This window comes from Hydra vulgaris, chromosome 09 (assembly GCF_038396675.1).
Source record: "Hydra vulgaris chromosome 09, alternate assembly HydraT2T_AEP".
NCBI classification, from domain to species: domain Eukaryota; kingdom Metazoa; phylum Cnidaria; class Hydrozoa; order Anthoathecata; family Hydridae; genus Hydra; species Hydra vulgaris.
Genome location: NC_088928.1, coordinates 41,654,476 through 41,669,939, shown reverse-complemented (window position 1 = coordinate 41,669,939; position 15,464 = coordinate 41,654,476). Strand labels below are relative to the sequence as shown.

Sequence of the window (15,464 nt, the reverse complement as noted above, 5' to 3'; positions counted from 1 at the left end):
TATAGAGGGACCTGGAGTAATAGTTAAAGCTTTACCACTTTTTCTGCTCAACCTAATTGTGTCCTGTAGAGAGGATACCTTTTGAGTTATTACAGAGGACGCAATTTTTTCAGCAATTCTGGAATCAATTGCTATCATCTTATTTAAGTTTTCAAACTTGGTGGCTTGTGAACAATCATGTGTTATTCCTCTTTTGACTACACTGAGATAGTTTGAGCATAGTTTATTAAAGCTACTTAATAGTTCTTTCAAACCTTAATCGGTTGAAAAAGTGAGCTTTTTAGAATCTCCTTTTAGTTGGCCAACCTGGCAAAATGAACAACTACAAGAATCAAATCCCCTGGTCTGTGATCTAATAATCACTTTGTTAAATTCATGTAGCTTAGGAAGAATCAAGTTTCTCCTTTGCCATGCTTTTGTATCATTGCTCTGCAGGAATTGCATATGCCCAATGGAACTTTTATCATCCTTAAATTCAATGGAATTTCCAGAAAAAATACCTAGTAATCTTTCTTTGATGAAATCAGAAGTATGTCTGTCACACTTTGCACAGATGAAAGGTATCTTGCTTCTATTTTTTTGCCTGAAAGATACATGCCAAGGTTTCATTCTATTAAATTTTGAAACTTCCATAGTAGATAGTAAGGTTAGAATAAAAACATAAAACATCCGTTGTCTCTTTTTAAGGAGGCTTTTAGTACAATACCCTATAATTTAGGTCCCTGTAGACAAACCATAAGTGTTAAAGAGCTGATTTTTTTGTCAGGTTACAGCCAACACATATATGTAACGAGTTTTTGAAATTTTTTTAAAACTCCATAACCCAAAAGTGAAAAAACAAACAAAATAGATTTACAACGGGGCTCCAAGTGCAATCAGTAGCACAAAGTGCTATAAAACTTTAAATGTGTTTTTCTCCTTTGGCTATAGAGACTAGATTTTAATTTATACATCTGGTGATACACATAGTGTATCGGTAAATGTAAAGCACATTGTAAATGTAATGTGGTCATGATGTAGTGGTAGAGCGCTCGCCGCATAGGCGAGAGGTACTGAATTCGATCCCCACCACGTCCCTGGTAGTACCGTCCTCAACTTGTTTCTATGCACAGCGGCCTTGGTTGTCATGGTTCGTGTTTCAGAGTTATATAGTTGAGAGAGGGTTATAACCACAATTAAGTAGCTTCCTTGTCTGTAGTGGTGTTTGGTGTTTTATGGTAATTCACCTCCCCACCTTGGGGAGGTGAATTACCATAAAAAAAAATTTATAATAAATCAGACCTGCTTTATCTGCCAAGCTTGAGCCACTGTCCCATTGTTGTAAGGTTGCATTTCTTTCTTTTTTCTACAAATACAATCATGGTCAATGCTCAAACAAGCTATCATCTATTACGATAAACCAAAACTCATTCTTGCTTGTTTCTTATTCAACAAGTTGCATCCTTTACTGTATCTGCCCCTTCATACTATAAACACTTTTATTAATCCAGTTTTTTTCTTTGCACATCAAAAAAACCTTATAACTATTAGCCATCTTTATGTTTTTCTCTTATATATACAACCTACAACTTTTCAAGTCTTCAGTTAACCATTTCCTAGTATTTTTGCTTATTCTCATTATTCTATTTTTACTCATTCTCATAACTTAATAGTGTTTGCTTGCAATCTTCTTGGAAGTAAATTAGAGTTTAAAAATATGTAAATATGTTCCAATATTTAATAAATAGTAAATGTAACCATGAAATTATAATATATAAAGTATTATAAATTTTTTTCTAGCCTAGGCTATCAACCCCTACTAAATCTTATAGTTTAGTCGGGGCCAGGTTTGAAAAAATCTTCATAGGTTAGTGCTAATATATATTAAAAATGTTTTCTCCATTTTGTTTGTTTATCAAATTTTAATGATAATTTTACCCCTCATGATGTAACTTTAACATTTACAGCATTAAACATACAACTGTCAATGTTACCTAATATAGAGGAAACACTGACAGTTGAACACCAAAAACAAAATAATTAATTACCCATAATAAATAGGCAAGTTAGGATGCATATATTTGGGAACATAACAATATTGTATTCATAAAACCGACAGTACCATCATCTATATATATTTTTAGATCTGTTGACACCAAATGTCAACAGATCTAAAGATATACTGATAATCATAATTATATTACAAGTAAGAAATCATCATTTAAGATCCTTCAACTCAACATTACTTCTCTCACAAAAAGCTTTAATCATTTTTGAAAAATTACTATTATCTAAAAAAATTGAATTTGACATAATTGCGATATTCGAATCTAGACTATAAAATATAACCCGTTCTACTAAAATCTCTCTTAATGGTTTTTGGTATGACCAACTGAATCTCATGCTGGAGGTGTACTATTTTATATCAATAAAAAATTTGCATATAAACCAAGAAATGATCTGATTATATATAAAGCAAAAGAACTAGAATCCATTTTTATTGAAATAGTAAACACAAAACTATCATCATTGGCTGTGTATACAGGCATCCAACCATGTTGCTGGATGGCTTTAACGCATTCTATATCAATCCTAACTAATAAAACTGTCTAAAGAAAACAAAACTATATTTATCCTTGGAGACTTTAACTTTATAAAAAATTTATTAAAAAAATCAATCCTGATCTGCAAGACAGATTGACCAATGGAGTTGCATCTATTAGTAACCGATTGCTTTTACTCTTCCATAATGTCATATTTTAATGAGAATATCACATTATAAAAATCCTTCTAAATCATACACATGTGAGGAACCATTAAACTTTTAATATAACCAGTTATATTACATTTGTTTTTTTGTTTATTTTAGATGAACTTCCTTGAATTGGATGCTAACAATCTTAATACAGCTAATGGCTAAGAGTATGTTTGCTATACTCAATGCATGGAAGGAAACAAAGGTCATGATAGGTAAGGCACAATTTTTGTATTCAACATCCCATTTTCTTCTAATAAACAAACATTTTAGTAAAAGCTTATAATTTTACAATAATAGTACGTGAAATTTGTTGTATTCGTTTAATTTGAAATCGCTACTGACAAAAGTTTTAAAGAAAGAATTGGCAGCTTTCTGGCCACGGCCATTAATAGAGATGATGGAAGAAAAAATAGAACCATAACTGAGCAACGTCGAAAATTGAGCAATGAAATGAGAGTATAATGCAGTAGTTTATTTATTTATATATATATATATATATATATATATATATATATATATATATATATATATATATATATATATATATATATATGTACACTAGTGGCCTTAGGAATGGGCACTAGAGAAGTTGACATATCATGCATTTGGTGGATTTAATTATTTATTTTTATATTTAAACCACGTTATCTATTATTTGGTTTATAGGAAATCGCAAATTTTAATCGTTTATATCAATTTTAAACATAATTATGGATTATTATTGTTAATTGGTGTCAAAAATGAGTCATTGCTGTGTTAATGGGTTTCTCTAGTAAAAAGTGAATGTCTCATTATTTTTGTGCTTTTGTGAAAATTAGTCTATTTATTGTGATGCCTAATAGTTAATTACGTTATTAATTAACATTTTTATCCATAAATCTTTTAAGCTATAAATACAAGATCATTGTTTTGTAGTCATTTAGTTGAGTTTTAACAATTGCTGGCGAAAAGTCGACAGTGCTCTTGAAGATTTAGTTTGTTTTTTAAAATTGTACTTTCATTTACAATGGCGAAAGAATAGTGGTCACCTACAAAGCGATGCTAAGCTGTTACATTACGTGGAGAGGTTATTCGTACATAGAAATCGCCAAAAAGTTGGGAAATGGAGCAACAAAATCTGGAGTGAGAAAGGTGTGCGAAAGGTTTAAGGCAACCAAAACCTTTAAAAATATGCCAAAAAATGGAAAAATTAAGAAGACAACTGCCAACGAAGACAGGGTGATAATGAGGATTGCACTTAAGAACCGAAGAGCAACTTCAGCTGAAATTAAAAATGATTTAGAGGCCGCCGGAGTTTCGGTAGTTCAAGAACAATTCGCCAAAGGCTTTTTGAAAATTCAAGAAGACCCAGAAAAAAATATAATAAAGAATCGCTTGATTTGGGCAAAAGAACACAAGGAGTGGACAAAGGAAGAATGGGCAAGAGTTATTTGGAGTGACGAAAGCAAGATTTCCATTTTTGGAAGTGATGGAATCAATTATGTGAGAAGAAGGCCCGGTGAAGATCTTTTACCTGAGTGCACATTGGTTACAATGAAGCATCCCATAAGCGTAATGGTGTGGGTATACATGACCAGAGATGCTGTGGATCGTATCCACATTGTGGATGGTATTTTAAACGCCAAAAAATACCAAGAAAACATATTAGAAGCCAAATTACTCCCAGAGATTGATGATTTGTTTGAGGACAAAACAGAAACCTGTGTGTTCCAGCACAACAGTGCTACATGCCACACCGCAAAAACTGTCAAAAATTGGTCTATAGCCAAAAAGAACTGTTATATTTTTATATTAAAATTGTTAATTTTAATCAAAATTTTAGTTTTTATTAATCTAAAGACATCAAAAAATAATAATCAATATTGAAAACCGCATAAATATGCTTATTTTCTTTTAAAAAACTTACCAAAGTGAAGTTTTCATATATTTTGAAGGGGTGTCCGTTCCTATTGCTACTAGTGTATGTATATACATACATACTTTTTGTACCTGTATTTAAATAGCCTTGATTTCATTTTGTTATATTTTAGTTTTGGAGCACTCTTTATCTTTTTTTTTTCATTTGTATCTGTTTCACATAACTTCAAATAAATGTAATGATTTAAAAAAATACTTATTTCTTAAAGTGTTTTATGGTAACTGTCGTCCCCAAGGCTATAACCTGTTTAACTGAAAAGAATAATTAACCTGGTACTATATTATCATTTAAACAAGAAAACTGTTATAAATTTTAATTCTTAAAAATTTATCAAGACAATATTGTTTTTTATTAATTTACAATAATAAAAATTGATAACCGAAAATACTCAATATTGGCTTAATATAATTTACAGTATTGGCAACTATATTACGCCAATATTGGCCAGTATCATATCCCTTATATTGGCGAGATGTTATTTACAATAACAGCGCAATATCCCAGTCGGAAAATTTAGTTGTAAATGCGCATTAGAAACTCATTTAAATACGTATCGTTGTGGTATGTATGTTAGCCATTTTCTCGTGTCGAACACGCATTAGAAATACGCATTAGGTGCGTATAAAAACAGGTATACAATACGACGCCTACTGAGTATCAAACTCGCATTTGAAACTCTTGTAAACACGTATAAAACACGAATTACATGCCTGGTATTACATGCGCATTCAAAACTTTCTAGAATACGCGGTATTTACTTATATCCCAGTCGGCATATCTAGTATTGTAAATACTCGGAGTATTGATCACGTATAACATACCGCCGTTGATACCAGAAAAATACGCATTTAGTTTTAAGTTTCGAATTCGAGTTCAATACCACTCATTTATCAAAAATACGTATTATTTAATATTTGATCAAAATCGGATACAATATCGTACCCGATTTTGATTAAATATCAACATAAAACGGTAAAAAAGAAAATCTTTGCTTTAAAGCGCATGCTTAAACTGAAATTGTGAAATTTTTATAAATAAACTGAAATAGTGAAATTGTGAAATTGTGAATTAAAAAGTTTTCTCTTAAGAAATTAAGTAAAAAGTTTGTCTGGAATGAAAAGGAATAGTCAGGAATACAGGAAAAGTTGTATGAAGAGATATCGTTCTGCTAAAGCAGTATCGCATATCTCCAATACAGTTACAGTACTTTTTTGTACTAAAAAAGTTACTAAAACTTTATCATAAAAATATTTATTACTACTTTAAAAGTAGTAATAATAAAATAATAATATAAAATAATAAAATAAGCAAGGTATGAAATGATAGGATCTATAATATATTTGAATTATATTAATTTAGGACTTCATAAAACTAAATAAATTTGAAAGTAACTTTTAAATTTATTTAGTTTTAATTTAAGTCCTGAATTAATATAATTCAAATATATTATAAATCCTATCATTTCATACCTTGTTTATTTTATTATGATGATTATTATTTTATTAACATTTCTGTTATGGTATTACCTGTTTTTTGTACTGTTTTAAATTTAGAAAAATAAATTAAAATATCGAGCCAACACTGACATTTTATTGTTGCTAAACGTTAAATTGTGTTATAAGGATTGCAGTTCTTCTATCTTTTTTTTGCTCTTTATTCAATAAGTATTTGATATAAATTAAATATGATTATAATTTGATATTTTATTACGAGACATATGTTTTTATATATGAATATATATATGAATCTTTTAGATTTTTTCATGTTATTTTAAAATTTTTTGTTCGCGCAATTCAAGTTATATATGTTTATAGTTTGCATATATGTTTATATTATGTTCAAAGTTAAAAAGTTTTTGATAAATATATGTATGCGGTAATATGTGTTATGTAATTGTTTTATAAATGTGTCATTAAAATAGAATAAAATGTATCTACTGTGTATATAAATATTATATGAGGTGTTTATATATGTTATATAAAATTAAATAAATGTATTGTGTTTTATAGTTATTATATATGTTTATATTATGTTGTTTCCATATTTTCAAACTTGGCAAGCGTGTTGAGCAAGATTTTGCGTAAAGTTTTTATTTATATTACTAATGTTGTTACATTTGGCTTACCTTTATGTTGGTGTCTATTGTTCAAAATTATAAGTGGTTTTATTATTGAATCTCGCTGCTTTTAATCATTCACTAAAAGCCACTCAAGAAAAATCATTTTGTCGTATATACATTTTGTTTATATCTCAATTTGAATTTTTAGAACCATGAAGTACCAACATGATTTGTTTTCTAAAATGAAATAACAATATTTAACAACTACTACTCTCTTATCATGACATCTTATCTCTATCAGATATATTAATTTTCGATTCATATTTGATGTTTTTCTTTGTATTTACTTATCTATTACATTTTTTCATTTCAGATTTATCATATAATGGATTTATGCGATATAAAAGAACAAACGTATGTAAATTTTAATGAATTTTTTCTAGGCTTTTCTAAATGTGTTTCTTATTCACATTTTATTTTACAAGTAAGGTCTGCAAGCAAATTTGAGATGAAAATTTTTTTTAGCTTTTAAGGAGAATTGGCGTTATTCTTTGTTTAATTTAATTTGTTTAAATATAGCAGTTCTAAACAAATAAATGTTTGTCTGTTCTTGGTTTTTTACTTATCTGTTTTCAGATTCTTATAAACTAGGCAACTCAGCTAAGCAAGTTTTGTTTTATTTTTTAGTGCTATTGGAAAGAGCTGAAAGTTATTTTTTAGAGTGATTGAAAAGAACTGAAGTGTTTTTTAGTTACTTTACACGGTGTAGCTGATACTGGTTTGAGTAAGTTTACTATTTTGTTTTATTTTATATTGGATTTATTTTATATTTGATATATATTATATTAGATATATATTTTGTGTATTTAAAACTGACTGTAATTTGTTGACACGAAAGTTTATAAACTTAAATCTGCTTATATTTCAGTATATTTATATATATATATATATATATATATATATATATATATATATATATATATATATATATATATATATATATATATATATATATATATATATATATATATATATATATATATATATATATATATATATATATATATATATATATATATATATATATATATATATATATATATATATATAATTACTTTAGAGTAAAATATACTGACTGACATTGCTTAAATTTTTTATACAAGATTGTGCATTTATTATTTTTGTTCATTAAGGTAAAAATAATTTAGTGCATTGTAGAATCTTTGTGAAATTAAAAATAATTGATGTAAATAAATATTGTTTAATATTTTTGATAAACAACTTATGTATATAAACATATAAAAAGATATGGATTTCAATAAATCTTAAGTTTAGATAAAGTCTTCGATTAGAAAAGATCACAATTTGTAAGATTCTTTTGTGTTCATTTATTCAATTGTAACAATAGTAAGATTACTGGTAATATGTTTAATGATAACAGTGAAATTGAAATAGATAGTATGAGGCTCAACGAAGTTATTAATGAAAAATGCTAATAGGCAACTTGAAAATAGTTGTCAAATGAAAAAAATAGATCTAGGCAGGATGAAATTAATCGTTGTTGAAATGTAAGAAATGCAACTCGGGATGCAGAAACTTACTTGACTGAATTCCATGTCAAACAGTGTTAGTGTCTGTTAATTTGATTTTACTTTAGACACTTCAGAACAAAGCAAAGTATGAGTTTAGCTATTTATAGTAACAATTAACACTTTTAAATCTAAATAATTTTTTTTTTTTTTATAATTTATATCATAATTATGTTCTTTTTTTCATTTTTTTTTTTTAGTTTGTCTTCCCTTTGTCATCTTTTGATTAGTTAGCTAACTGTTGAAACATGGTTTTAATTTTGTAAATTTAGTATGATGTGAAATTTACTCTATTAATCATTAGGCAACAGTTATAGAGAAGTTGGAGCTTAATTAAGAAATGCTGGAAATTAGCTTCTAATCAAGGTAAAAATAATTTTGTTTACTGGTAACATAATAAAACCAGTTACTACTATTTATTCCGTCCTTTTTTACGTTTGTTAACATGCTGCTTTGGAAACACTTTCTTTCTCTCTCTTTCTCTCTTAGATGAGAGGGAGATTTAATAAAACTTATGCAATTACTGAGCTCTTATGTATTTCTTAATACCACAAATGATAATGACCAATTATAAGAAATATTTTACGAGTTGCTTGCTATTTTATGATAAAGTTGCTCAAATTGTTTAACTATAATTGTCCCTTGATTGTTCAAATATTGTAATAAATAAAATCTTTTTAGTCCAAGTATTTAAGTTAATAAAATATCTTGTTAAGTTGTGGTGTTATTTGCCAGCGTTCCTATAGTAACAATGTATACATTGTGTTGTCTAGCCTTTTTATAATCTTTTTTAATTATTCTGTAGCCAGAATATATGAACCTGTCATTTTGAAAAGGACATAAGTCCAAAACCTTAAGCATTTAGTTTATAAGTTTGAATTAAAAATTTCTGTATGATTTATGTTTTTTTATAAAAAATAAAAAATACATAAGTTATATAAGTTCTTTAATTATCTACTTCTATGTTTAATTTCTTTAGCAACCTAGACATTATTTTAATAAAAATCATATTTTTGTTGATTTTGAAAAGTTTTTGTATATGGACTTGTGCCCTTTTCGAAATGACAGGTTCATTTAATTTTCTGTTATTATTATCCTTATTCTACTAACAATAAAATGCAAATAGTACTTTTGTAATTAAAAATTGTAATTTTTTTTTCATGTCTTTTTTTAGGTATTTGCAGGCTTTACTTGACTTTCCTTTTCTGGTACTTGTGTTGTGACAGATTTTAAAAAGAACTCAACTGATGTTAATGCGGTCTTTATGTCGTTACCTATAAGCAATGACGTTGCTGATACGGAGTCAAAGTTAAAATATTTATAGATAAATTTGTATTTAATATTTTAGATAATATATCAAGTTATTAATGTGTTTTTATTGTTATTAATGATTTAATAACTCATAACCCGTATTACGGGTTGCTTACTGGTAGTCATTATCATTATGTTATGAGTTCATATTAGTTAACAAAATTGTATTGAATATTCTCTGGTTATCGTGTTTTATACGTGTTTAAATGCGAGTTTGATACTCAGTAGGCGTCGTATTGTATACCTGTCGTTATACGCATCTGATGTTATTTTTAATGCGCGTTTGATACGATAAAATGGCTAACATATATTCGTAAATAATGCGTATTCTGGAAAGTTTTAAATGCGCATGTAATACCAGGAAAACATCGTATTGAATATTCTCTGGTTATCGTGTTTTATACGTGTTTACAAGAGTTTCAAATGCGAGTCTGATACTCTGTTGGCGTCGTATTGTATACCTGTCTTTATACGCATCTAATGCGTGTTTCCAATGCGTGTTCGACACGATAAAATGGCTAACATACATACCACATTGATACGTATTTAAACGAGTTTCTAATGCGCATTTACAACTAAATTTGCCGACTGGGATATGTTAACATATATGATAACCAGAGAATATTCAATACGATATTTTCCTGGTATTACATGCGCATTTAAAACTTTCCAGAATACGCATTATTTACGAATATATGTTAGCCATTTTATCGTATCAAACGCGCATTAAAAATAACATCAGATGCGTATAACGACAGGTATACAATACGACGCCTACTGAGTATCAAACTCGCATTTAAACACGTATAAAACACGATAACCAGAGAATATTCAATACAATTTTGTTAACTAATATGAACTCATAACATAATGATAATGACTACCAGTAAGCAACCCGTAATACGGGTTATGAGTTATTAAATCATTAATAACAATAAAAACACATTAATAACTTGATATATTATCTAAAATATTAAATACAAATTTATCTATAAATATTTTAACTTTGACTCCGTATCAGCAACGTCATTGCTTATAGGTAACGACATAAAGACCGCATTAACATCAGTTGAGTTCTTTTTAAAATCTGTCACAACACAAGTACCAGAAAAGGAAAGTCAAGTAAAGCCTGCAAATACCTAAAAAAAGACATGAAAAAAAAATTACAATTTTTAATTACAAAAGTACTATTTGCATTTTATTGTTAGTAGAATAAGGATAATAATAACAGAAAATTAAATGAACCTGTCATTTCGAAAAGGGCACAAGTCCATATACAAAAACTTTTCAAAATCAACAAAAATATGATTTTTATTAAAATAATGTCTAGGTTGCTAAAGAAATTAAACATAGAAGTAGATAATTAAAGAACTTATATAACTTATGTATTTTTTATTTTTTATAAAAAAACATAAATCATACAGAAATTTTTAATTCAAACTTATAAACTAAATGCTTAAGGTTTTGGACTTATGTCCTTTTCAAAATGACAGGTTCATATATTCTGGCTACAGAATAATTAAAAAAGATTATAAAAAGGCTAGACAACACAATGTATACATTGTTACTATAGGAACGCTGGCAAATAACACCACAACTTAACAAGATATTTTATTAACTTAAATACTTGGACTAAAAAGATTTTATTTATTACAATATTTGAACAATCAAGGGACAATTATAGTTAAACAATTTGAGCAACTTTATCATAAAATAGCAAGCAACTCGTAAAATATTTCTTATAATTGGTCATTATCATTTGTGGTATTAAGAAATACATAAGAGCTCAGTAATTGCATAAGTTTTATTAAATCTCCCTCTCATCTAAGAGAGAAAGAGAGAGAAAGAAAGTGTTTCCAAAGCAGCATGTTAACAAACGTAAAAAAGGACGGAATAAATAGTAGTAACTGGTTTTATTATGTTACCAGTAAACAAAATTATTTTTACCTTGATTAGAAGCTAATTTCCAGCATTTCTTAATTAAGCTCCAACTTCTCTATAACTGTTGCCTAATGATTAATAGAGTAAATTTCACATCATACTAAATTTACAAAATTAAAACCATGTTTCAACAGTTAGCTAACTAATCAAAAGATGACAAAGGGAAGACAAACTAAAAAAAAAAAATGAAAAAAAGAACATAATTATGATATAAATTATAAAAAAAAAAAAAATTATTTAGATTTAAAAGTGTTAATTGTTACTATAAATAGCTAAACTCATACTTTGCTTTGTTCTGAAGTGTCTAAAGTAAAATCAAATTAACAGACACTAACACTGTTTGACATGGAATTCAGTCAAGTAAGTTTCTGCATCCCGAGTTGCATTTCTTACATTTCAACAACGATTAATTTCATCCTGCCTAGATCTATTTTTTTCATTTGACAACTATTTTCAAGTTGCCTATTAGCATTTTTCATTAATAACTTCGTTGAGCCTCATACTATCTATTTCAATTTCACTGTTATCATTAAACATATTACCAGTAATCTTACTATTGTTACAATTGAATAAATGAACACAAAAGAATCTTACAAATTGTGATCTTTTCTAATCGAAGACTTTATCTAAACTTAAGATTTATTGAAATCCATATCTTTTTATATGTTTATATACATAAGTTGTTTATCAAAAATATTAAACAATATTTATTTACATCAATTATTTTTAATTTCACAAAGATTCTACAATGCACTAAATTATTTTTACCTTAATGAACAAAAATAATAAATGCACAATCTTGTATAAAAAATTTAAGCAATGTCAGTCAGTATATTTTACTCTAAAGTAATTATATATATATATATATATATATATATATATATATATATATATATATATATATATGTATATATATATATATATATATATATATATATATATATATATATATATATATATATATAAATATACTGAAATATAAGCAGATTTAAGTTTATAAACTTTCGTGTCAACAAATTACAGTCAGTTTTAAATACACAAAATATATATCTAATATAATATATATCAAATATAAAATAAATCCAATATAAAATAAAACAAAATAGTAAACTTACTCAAACCAGTATCAGCTACACCGTGTAAAGTAACTAAAAAACACTTCAGTTCTTTTCAATCACTCTAAAAAATAACTTTCAGCTCTTTCCAATAGCACTAAAAAATAAAACAAAACTTGCTTAGCTGAGTTGCCTAGTTTATAAGAATCTGAAAACAGATAAGTAAAAAACCAAGAACAGACAAACATTTATTTGTTTAGAACTGCTATATTTAAACAAATTAAATTAAACAAAGAATAACGCCAATTCTCCTTAAAAGCTAAAAAAAATTTTCATCTCAAATTTGCTTGCAGACCTTACTTGTAAAATAAAATGTGAATAAGAAACACATTTAGAAAAGCCTAGAAAAAATTCATTAAAATTTACATACGTTTGTTCTTTTATATCGCATAAATCCATTATATGATAAATCTGAAATGAAAAAATGTAATAGATAAGTAAATACAAAGAAAAACATCAAATATGAATCGAAAATTAATATATCTGATAGAGATAAGATGTCATGATAAGAGAGTAGTAGTTGTTAAATATTGTTATTTCATTTTAGAAAACAAATCATGTTGGTACTTCATGGTTCTAAAAATTCAAATTGAGATATAAACAAAATGTATATACGACAAAATGATTTTTCTTGAGTGGCTTTTAGTGAATGATTAAAAGCAGCGAGATTCAATAATAAAACCACTTATAATTTTGAACAATAGACACCAACATAAAGGTAAGCCAAATGTAACAACATTAGTAATATAAATAAAAACTTTACGCAAAATCTTGCTCAACACGCTTGCCAAGTTTGAAAATATGGAAACAACATAATATAAACATATATAATAACTATAAAACACAATACATTTATTTAATTTTATATAACATATATAAACACCTCATATAATATTTATATACACAGTAGATACATTTTATTCTATTTTAATGACACATTTATAAAACAATTACATAACACATATTACCGCATACATATATTTATCAAAAACTTTTTAACTTTGAACATAATATAAACATATATGCAAACTATAAACATATATAACTTGAATTGCGCGAACAAAAAATTTTAAAATAACATGAAAAAATCTAAAAGATTCATATATATATTCATATATAAAAACATATGTCTCGTAATAAAATATCAAATTATAATCATATTTAATTTATATCAAATACTTATTGAATAAAGAGCAAAAAAAAGATAGAAGAACTGCAATCCTTATAACACAATTTAACGTTTAGCAACAATAAAATGTCAGTGTTGGCTCGATATTTTAATTTATTTTTCTAAATTTAAAACAGTACAAAAAACAGGTAATACCATAACAGAAATGTTAATAAAATAATAATCATCATAATAAAATAAACAAGGTATGAAATGATAGGATTTATAATATATTTGAATTATATTAATTCAGGACTTAAATTAAAACTAAATAAATTTAAAAGTTACTTTCAAATTTATTTAGTTTTATGAAGTCCTAAATTAATATAATTCAAATATATTATAGATCCTATCATTTCATACCTTGCTTATTTTATTATTTTATATTATTATTTTATTATTACTACTTTTAAAGTAGTAATAAATATTTTTATGATAAAGTTTTAGTAACTTTTTTAGTACAAAAAAGTACTGTAACTGTATTGGAGATATGCGATACTGCTTTAGCAGAACGATATCTCTTCATACAACTTTTCCTGTATTCCTGACTATTCCTTTTCATTCCAGACAAACTTTTTACTTAATTTCTTAAGAGAAAACTTTTTAATTCACAATTTCACAATTTCACTATTTCAGTTTATTTATAAAAATTTCACAATTTCAGTTTAAGCATGCGCTTTAAAGCAAAGATTTTCTTTTTTACCGTTTTATGTTGATATTTAATCAAAATCGGGTACGATATTGTATCCGATTTTGATCAAATATTAAATAATACGTATTTTTGATAAATGAGTGGTATTGAACTCGAATTCGAAACTTAAAACTAAATGCGTATTTTTCTGGTATCAACGGCGGTATGTTATACGTGATCAATACTCCGAGTATTTACAATACTAGATATGCCGACTGGGTTAGCCATTTTACCGTGTCGAACGCGCATTAAAAATAGACATCAGATGCGTATAAAGACAGGTATACAATACGACGCCTAATGAGTATCAAACTCGCATTTAAACACGTATAAAACGCGATAACCAGAGAATATTCAATACAATTTCATTAACTATTATGAATTCATAACATAATGATAACGACTAGCAGTAAGCAACCCGTAATACGGGGTATGAGTTATTAAATCATTAATAACAATAAAAACACATAAGTAACTTTGATATATTATCTAAAAAATTAAATACAAATTTATCTATAAATATTTTAACTTTGAGTCCCTATCAGCAACGTCATTGCTTATAGTTAACGACATAAAGACCGCATTAACATCAGTTGAGTTCTTTTTAAAATCTGTCGCAACACAGGTACCAGAAAAGGAAAGTCAAGTAAAGCCTGCAAATACCTAAAAAGAGAAACGAAAAAAAAATTACAATTTTTAATTACAAAAGTACTATTTGCATTTTATTGTTAGTAGAATTAGGATAATAATAACAGAAAATATATATTTTGTGTCTACAGAATAATTCAAAAAGATAATAAAAAGGCAAGACAACACAATGTAGTAACATTGGCAAATAACACTACAACTTAATAAGATATTTTATTAACTTAAATACTTGGACTAAAAAGATTCATTTATTACAATATTTGAACAATCAAGGGACAATTATAGTT

At 26.6% G+C, this 15,464-nt stretch overlaps 2 long non-coding RNA genes across 4 annotated transcripts; one reads left to right on the top strand and one right to left on the bottom strand.

Moving 5' to 3' along the window:
• Positions 1–7,013: 7,013 nt before the first annotated feature.
• On the top strand, positions 7,014–9,671 carry LOC136085101 (uncharacterized). 2 transcript variants are annotated; one of them, XR_010641080.1, is made up of 3 exons: positions 7,014–7,128; positions 7,402–7,498; positions 9,478–9,671. It is a non-coding gene; the product is annotated as an uncharacterized LOC136085101 (long non-coding RNA). The 2 variants fall into 2 exon arrangements; XR_010641079.1 differs by lacking the exon at positions 7,014–7,128 and having other exon boundaries at positions 7,235–7,498.
• An 888-nt stretch (positions 9,672–10,559) lies between these two features.
• LOC136084792 (uncharacterized) lies at positions 10,560–13,120 on the bottom strand. Of its 2 annotated transcripts, XR_010640852.1 has the most exons (3): positions 13,041–13,120; positions 12,671–12,767; positions 10,560–10,753 (listed from the first exon to the last, which is right to left on the bottom strand). It is a non-coding gene; the product is annotated as an uncharacterized LOC136084792 (long non-coding RNA). The 2 variants fall into 2 exon arrangements; XR_010640851.1 differs by lacking the exon at positions 13,041–13,120 and having other exon boundaries at positions 12,671–12,934.
• Positions 13,121–15,464: the final 2,344 nt, after the last annotated feature.